This window comes from Nanorana parkeri, unplaced genomic scaffold, assembly GCF_000935625.1.
Source record: "Nanorana parkeri isolate BGI_ZX_2015 unplaced genomic scaffold, ASM93562v1 scaffold599, whole genome shotgun sequence".
NCBI classification, from domain to species: domain Eukaryota; kingdom Metazoa; phylum Chordata; class Amphibia; order Anura; family Dicroglossidae; genus Nanorana; species Nanorana parkeri.
Genome location: NW_017306867.1, coordinates 274,457 through 283,409, shown reverse-complemented (window position 1 = coordinate 283,409; position 8,953 = coordinate 274,457).

Genomic DNA, 8,953 nt, shown 5'->3' with positions numbered 1-8,953 from the left:
GGATGTTTATATAAGGGGGGGGGGAATGTCTGCCCCGGGCGCCCATAACTCTGGTTACGCCACTGAAATGTAATACAATGCACTTGATGATGTTGGCCCAGGGGTTGGCACTCAGCCTACATAGAAGAAGTGGCTTTATGGGACTGGTCATCTATCCCAGGAAGAAGAAACCTGCGTGAAGGAGAAATAAACTAAGTAGTCTTCTGCATTCAATGCCATAGACCAGGGGTAGGCAAACTCTGGCCCTCCAAATGTGGTGCAACTACAAATCCAATTAGGCATTACAAGACTCTGACAGACGCAAGCTTGACTCCCAAGTGAAGATGCATAATGGCATTTGTAGTCTGACCACAGCTGGAGGGATGCAGTTTGCCTACCCGTGCCATAGACTAAACAACCATGAATATATAGGGAAGGCACGCTAATGACTTTTCTTTATTTTAGCTGACTGTAGTTCTTCTTTAAGTTTTCCCTCTGGGTCCCATAGTGCTTAGTTACACCTACATGAAAGAAACAGGAGGGCACAGGAATCCCAAATGAAACATTCTGACTTTCCTATATACTATATCTCTGAATCAGTATTTCCTATAGCTCTGTATCTCTTTATCAGCAAAGTAAAGCAGATGTTTTGAAGGCATAAGCCTCTAATCAGTCCTGATCACTATAGTTGCTATGCTTTAAGGCAATGAAAATATTATTTATCATAGAATAACATCCCCCCTATCCCTGAGAGTGACATTTGTAAATTGTATTCCTACTGCCACAAATCAATGTGAATTCCTTATCTTCACAAGTGCAGTATATTCCTTCTCTAATGTTAATGACATTTAAAATACCGTTAGTCTCCTACTGAATGAGAGCCATGCAGCATAAAACCCATGCAGCATAAAAATAAAAGACATAAAAGCTTTGCGGCCTATTATAATTCAGCAACGGGCGTTATCTGCTTTACCCAACTTTCCTTTTATATACCGTATCTATCTGGTATAAGTATCAGATCATAAAAACATGATAAGAATAGAAAACCAGCGCCATCATTGACAATGTGTATTTCGGTGCTGGTTCTCTTTGTCTAAATCATATTGAGCAAATCGCCCAATAGTTTTACTTTTATTGTTTCATATATTATTTTACTCCGTGTTTGTTCATTTTGTCAACTGTAAAGTGCTTTGGAATATTTTGGAACCTTTGGAATCATGAGTAAATGAGGGAAAATCTTTGTAACAGAGCCCAGGATTGCAGTAAAAACCCAACTAAAAGGCTTTTGCAGGACATACACTTTAACAGGTTCAAGACTTGATTGTCCTGATAATAATGGGATTGACCATATAATGACTCTAACTAGGGTTGTCCCTAGCATTTTCTCCGCCTGACGGGGTGGGTGTTTGCATGTGGTGCACGCTACACAGGAGGGGGCCCTCTACATCATCTCCCCACCCAGGTTTGGCCGGCGTCCACCCCCAGTGAAGTCACTGGTTGCTAGTCTGGCCAACATCCTGCCCAGTGACATCACTGGTTACCAGGAGCTGGGTGGGACGCTGCCCAGATCATCCCAGCTTGTTTTGCTTACTGGCCACGACATGACCCACAGAGATGCTGCCTGAGCCAATAGCCTCAGTCTGCCTTATTATAGGGATGACCCTGACTATGGGAATCTTCAGCCCATTCAATTTGGTATATTGAAAAGACAAAATAAAGGAAAAGTAGTCATTTATTTTGTGGGTTAAACCAATCATTTTATGTTGTAAGAGAAGAGTTCTGCGTGCGTGGAAAAACAGGCGCTACCGCGGACATACGTGCTCATGCATATGCATCGGAAGGTGCGCAGAATGTTCTTGTAGTCCAGTGAAACTACGTTCACGAAATGACATTACAGGACCATATATAAACAGGCATGCTGGACTTCCTCTTTGCTGATTGATCTTAACTTGTTCCTGTTCCCCATCACTTGTTCGTCTCAAGTTCCTGACCCGGCTTGTCTTGACTCCTCTGCAGCTTGCTACCTGCACTTGGGATCTCGGCCTGCTCTCCGGACTTGTCTTTTGCCACCTGCTTGTACCTGTTCTGATTCTCAGCTCCTCACCACAGCTTGCTTCCTGACCACAATCCTGGCTCTTGAACTGGTACCATACTGTCCAGTTGGCTTGACCCTGGCTCATGACTCCGACCCTGCCTCCATCTTCTGCTACTTTGCTCTGCATCTGGTCAGCCTCAGTCCAGGCACCAGCGCTACTCTGTGCCCATACATTCCCTGTCACCATATTCAGGTGTGTTGGACAAGATACACAAGGGGCGTCACCTCCTCCATTCGGTCTCCATCAAGTACATGACTACACATGACATACATGGCTTAATCCTCATGGTCCGTGTTAATGGTCCGTGTTAATGGTCCGTGTTAATGGAGATATGGCGGGACATGTCTTTTGCCTATATACGTCATGCTATAATGTGTCCCTCTTTCCCATTTCAGAAAGTTTGGAGGTAAGCACCACTAGTGTGGTATAGCACTTTTGATAGTTCAGTAGTATTTTCTTAGAGGTCTGTAGATCTGTTCAAAAAGAGGGATTACTGAGGACATAACAGCTGTAGACCAGATAAAAAAAAAAAGGAAAACTGTGGATGTGGATCAAACCAAAAAAGGGACATCTGAAGAGTTAACAGGGTTGTAGGTCAGACTAAAAAAGGGACAACTGAGTAGGTAATATGGCTTTATAGCCGACCAAAAAAGGGTCATCGAGGGGATAACAGGGCTGTAGATCAGACCAAGAAAGGGACAACTGAGGAGGTAGCAGGGCTGAAGATCAGACCAAAAAGATTGACAGTCCCTTTAAACGAGGTATAATTGGAAGCTATATCTATGTGAACATAGGCAGTGTTAATAAAAGAGTGACATTTTAATTTGGTTTAAAATACTATTTTAAAATTTCAACATCTCAGCTAACATCCTTGGACTGAAAGCAGATATTTAACTTGTCACTACAACACACTCATTGTCATGCTTTCCTTCAGGAGAGGAGTGTCACATGGAATTAAGAATAAACTAGCCCATGGCCATCTGCCATATGCTCTGAGTTTATTTCAAGATTATTGCTCCACCAGACACGGCTGGGTGAAGAACAGTAGGGCAAATCTTCCCCCTCATTGAGTAATGTGTCAGAGTGGGACTGATGATTAACTTTCTATATATAATGTTTCCTAGCTGGGCGTCTAGCTGGGTTTGGGACAATGATTATGACTACTGATGTGTCTATTAAAGCACACAGATAGCCTTATAGTTCCTCCAATCAGGATGGGTAAACCCAAAAATAAAAATAAAAAGTTAAAATTTGTTACCTTAACCTCCAGTGGACATGACGAAGCTAGTCTTTTTTTTTTGCTTGTGACTTGACTTCGCTGTTGTTGTACCTGGTGATCTTGCCCGTAGGGGCTGTTGATGCACTTCCTGCCATAAGTGGCAAAGCTTCCGAAAAACAACTTGCCAGAGAACCAACCACAATGTTTTTACTATTGGTCAAGCACTCACCGCCAGTTACCATTACAACAACTCACACTTCCTGATTGGCTGCTATGACACAGGAAGTGACGTACACCCGTGGCTGGGAGCACAAAAAGAACAGAACCACAGCAATGAGCGTGGCCCTGAAGTTTTCATTAACAAAAAATCTAAATTTGCTAAGCAGTATAAAAACAGAGCCCCCTTCCTCCCCTACAACATTGCACCATTTCCTCTGTTTTGCTTAAAGGGTTTACTTATACATTATTACTACTTTAGTGCAATATATTGTACTGCTGGTTATGTAATAGTCATTTAAATAACATTTCACATTTTCTTGTTGCCGTTTTTGTTATGTAGGTTAGTATGTTAGCATGCGGCTTTTATGTGTACCCTTTCAGGATGATGACTGGCAGAAGGCTTTATGCCGGGTTTACCCATAAACCCATTCTCGAGCACCAGTATGAGTTGACCAGACTGTGAAACAACATTAGCTGCCGATGGTGACATTTTTTTCTATAAATGTTACATGCCTGGCATTATAATCCAATGGTATATACACTTTAGGAAACAGAAAAAAAATGGCTATATCTGGTGTCCTGCCTTCACATACAGCAGGGGAAAGCAAACTCTAGCCTTTTAGCTGTGGTGAAACCACAAGACCTATCATGCCTATGACTCTGGAAGTCATGCCTGTCACTGTCAGAGTCTTGCAATTCATAATGGGATATGTAGCTGCACCACAGCTGGAGGGCCGGAGTTTGCCTGCCCCTGACCTACTGCATACTTGTTCCTCGCCAGGTAAAATATTTAAACTAAGGATAGTCAGACAACTAGTATTTTGTTGGAAGTTTGGCAATGTCAGCCTGCAGATTTCTATTAGTTCAGGGAGGTCCCAGTCAGGGCCCTCCCTACAATGAGGCTGTTGCCTCAGATGGCATCTCTTTGGGTCACGTGAGGATGGCAGGCTGAGTGGCATGGCCGCTCTGCTGCACATTGTTTGCAGTGTGCCTGCTGCCCCCAGGTTGCTAGGAGCTGGGCAGAGAGATGTGTAAGGGCTATATACATCTCCTCGCCCAGCTATTAGTATCCTGGCATTCCACCCAGCTTCCGGCAGCCAGTGACATCAGTGAGCTGGGCTAGTTGCCGGCCAGGACCGGAGTACCACCAGCACACCGTAACACCAGCATGGCCCCCCAAACATGCATCTTCAGCAAACCCTGAGGATACCCCTGGCCCCAGTCCCTGGAAAACCAGGACAGATGGCAACAGTAGGAAGATGAGCTGATAATTATAATGTTTTTGTGACCCCTTCAGATCACGTATTTTAAAAGCTCTTTTATAACTTATTGTAGAATTGCATGCTTTATCCACCCTTTGCTTTGTGTTTCTTTATTATTCTAATACACAGCATGGGTTATTCCTTTTGTGTTTATGGAGTAATTAATTTTAAACCGGAGTGTGTATAATACAGCGGTGACAAGTCTTCTGTGCGCATTGACATTCCAGGAAGAGAAGACTGTGAAATGAACAGGCCCCGTGACAATTTTCTGCTGCATTGTTTGCTGTGAAATAGACATCAATTCAATGGATTTCCTGCACACTGTACAATAATATACTTAGCCAGATTGAAAGTAGGTTAAAATTATTATATTATCCATTGCCTGTGGTGCATTATCACCGCTCAGAAATACGGATCACCTGCCTCTAATTTATGTACTCTGCTAGAAAGAAAACACTGCTATTTTGGGAACACAGTCTAAATGAGACTTTATTAAAAGATAAATCCTTATAGTAGGGCTTTTAAAGTGTCTAATATAAAGGTGTCTGGGATGCTTATAGCAACCGCTCAGGTTCCAAATGCCAGTTTTCAGTTCTACATTAGGAACAATAAATCCCTTTTCCAGGGTTTTTTTCTAATCTATTGCCCATCACTATGAAGGATAAAAAGAGCAGGCCTTCCTGCAATACTCACCTCCTCTCCAGTGCTGCCCTCCGCAGACTCATTGGGGCAGATTTACTAAAGGCAAATAGGCTGATCTCTTCGCTCCGGGAGTCTCCCGCTCCTGGCTGCCAAGGAGAGAAACACTGCTTTTTCTCTTTTTTTCTTTATTCTGACACAGAGCCGTGTCAGAATAGAAAAAAAAATAATTTTTGGCCATAGGAATGCATTGCTAGATTCCTATTGGCTATTTCAATTTGCAATAGCAAACTAGCATTGCACCCGCCCTCTGCTGCAGTTCTCCTTCAGGTCCACCACTACTGATTGACAGCAGCAATCTTTTGTCTTGCGATGGTTGTAAGGTAATTAAAAAAACTTACGCTCTGCCCATCTTGAACAAGCAGATCGTACTCGCGATGATCGCAAGCCTGTCCCGCTGAGGGGGCTTCCGATGACTGCAATGCTGAACGGGCAGTGTGCGCTTGCGCACACCGGCCCGTGCGGCATTTGTCTTACGAGCAGACCACAAACCCGCCGACAATCGCGTGATTGCGTCATTTCTTGCGATTATCGTACGATAATCGGCAGGTGTATGGGCACCTTAGCTTGGCACGTTATTGTTTACATTTTTATGTATTATATGAGTTATACTTTTAGTGCCTAGCAACTTTTTTGCACTTATTTTGTGTCATCACTGGCGCAGATCGATTTTGTTTATTTTATTTATTAAGTACATATACTGAAAATGTATTTATTGAATATTCAGACTGCAGTCCCCCTCTTAGGTGTGCACAAGCCTCCGGGGAACTGCAAGAAGCTCATTAGTCTTACAAAATTGGCGCAGGGTAAGTAGTGCTGCAATATAGCAGGAGATTTTCTTAACAAGTCCCCCAGCTCCGCTCACGATTAGCTTGTCATGAGCGGACTGGACCAGCAGAGTAAAGAGCTAAGTCTATTATCTTGTCTATTGCAGTGGCATATGTCATCAGATTCTCATTAGTAGCTTGGATTCTGAAGAGAGAACAACAGCATACAAAAACCTAGTTTGTTTCAGTAAGCTGTAGAATTTTTATGTATACATATTTTATGTGCTTAGTAAAAAAAAAAAAGAAATCTTTCAACATGTTTGTCAAAAAGATTGTCAGATTCCAAGTCTAACCTCTGTGGCCTCCAGCTGTTGTGCTGTCTTCTTCCTGCTCTAAAGACTCAGGTTCTTGCGGGCAAGACAAAACTCATTAGTAGGTTTATATAATACATGGTCAAGAGTCCAGCTTGTATTTTACTTGCTTTAAATGTGAGCTCATTCAGTCTCTTTGCTGAAGTTTAAGAGAAACCTGTCATGAGAAAAGTACTTTTGCCAACATTCTTGACCCACTTCTGAAAAATCTAGCTACGTAGTTGTCATATTGATCCTACAGCCTCACTACTCACTGATGTGGAACAAGTGGGGAGATCTGACTTCAAAACCTTCATGCATTTTCAAGACTAGTTGCTTCCTAAGAAGTGAAGCTGGAGAATGGTTGGCAAACAGCATTTATATTGCTGAAAGTTGAATTTACTTAAAGTGACACTAGCTCAGGAGTGAAATCCTAAAAATACATTCAGGTACCTTAACTATTAACAAAAATGTATGTTATTTGTGTATCACTCAGCTGTAGATCCTCAAATCATCTCTGAATTGGTGCTGACACTGTCCTTCCTTCTGGAGGGTGGCTACTTTTGTTCTCCATGATCCCTGTGTGTGTTGTAAAGTAGTCACCGCCCCAAGCTCCCTCCTGTGATAGACTAAAATCTCACGTTTAGTTTACTAATTTGTATTGAGATTGTAGTCCATCACAGGAGTGAGCTTGGGGCGGTGACTACTTTACAACACACACGGGGACCATGGGGAACAAAAGTGGCCACCATCCAGAAGGAAGGATAGTATCAGCACTGAGCTCACTCCTGTGATGGACAATAACTTCAATACAAATTAGCTAACTAAACATGAGATTGTAGTCCATCACGGGAGTGAGCTTGGAGCATTAGCTGTGATGCTTCCGACCTACTAAACAATCTAAATTTTGGAGCCCCTCTCCCAGACAGATAAAAATACACAGCTTTCTAATCCAGACACCCCTTGCCAGACACTATATTCATTCCTGTCCATTTACTTTTCTTCACTACAGCTTGGACAAGGCTGTGGATGAACTGTGAAGGAAAAGGTGCTCATGTATTAAATCCTTTTCTGTTCTCTCTCCACCAGTCACCAAATGTAATTTATTAGATTCATAGCCCCATGAAATGCAATATGCAGTAAAGTATGATTGGCTTACAGCGCCGCCCTTCTTGCCATTGTTGATGAGCAGGAAATTACAGGAGGGTAGTACAAATACTGTTTAAAGTACTATTTATTGTACATTCAAAGACAATCTGTCACTTTGCCTATTCAGATCAAAATTACAGGTTCTCTTAAAAGAAAACCCCCTCCACCCATACCACCCTACCCCCCCTCCCCGCACACACACACCCGCAGATACTCACCTTTATGACACTCCAGCATTCCATTAGAGCACTTGGGAAATACCTGGTGCTGCTTCAGGGTATGGGGTAGCATGTGATTCAGGAGGAAAAGCTAGGGCTTTAGTGGCCAATCACTAGGCCCAAACCCAGTCGGCTCCAAACTATGTCACATGGGCTGCTATTCTGAGACCCTTAATTTTGCCCAGAATATTTTGTTTGTGAATTTTTAATTTGTGTATCCTCAAAGTAGGAGGTTATTAGATCCTGTGTGTTCCCATTGGAAACTTCAGACTACGTAACTGCCTGCCAATTAGCACAGTTGGATTTAAGAAGACTCACCTAACCTGAGACAGATGTGTGTATTTTTATCTTCGCAATCTATATAAAAGATAAAAGTTCATACTTTTGTAAAGGTTTTATGATTGTGTGTTGCACAAGACAGTGATACTCTTATACTCAGTCTCCAGTCACTGAAAATCTGTGAGAGATTGCATCACATGGATGTACCCCTGACAGATCTCAGACAGAGATCTGTATGTCTGATGTGTGTGCAATGGGAAAGATTAGGGAACCTCAGAAACGTGTGGAAACCACTTAGTTGCCACACCATAAGACCCGGTTCACACCTGCGCGTGGTGGGAATGCACATCATGTCCATGCGCATTTCTGTCCTCATTGATTTCAGTTTTTGATTTCAATAGGTTCATATATGTGGCAAAAAAGCTCATGTAGTATTTTACACAACACGCGTTCAATATTTTTTCGCTTCCGTGTTTGTGCACATCTTGCTGGCCATATTTGGAGTGCCATTAGAAATTAATGGCATTTCAAGCGAGTTGTGCATTTTGCTGCGTTCCAGTAAACACGTGCCAAACTTGCATAAAAATGCGCTCTTTGGCACGCGTTCGCGGAACACACAGGTGTGAATGGGGCCTTAGAATATAGCAGATTGTATGTGAGATTTGAATTTGCCAGTCCATGACAAGTAGGAAAAAAAAAATCTATAAAATGACACT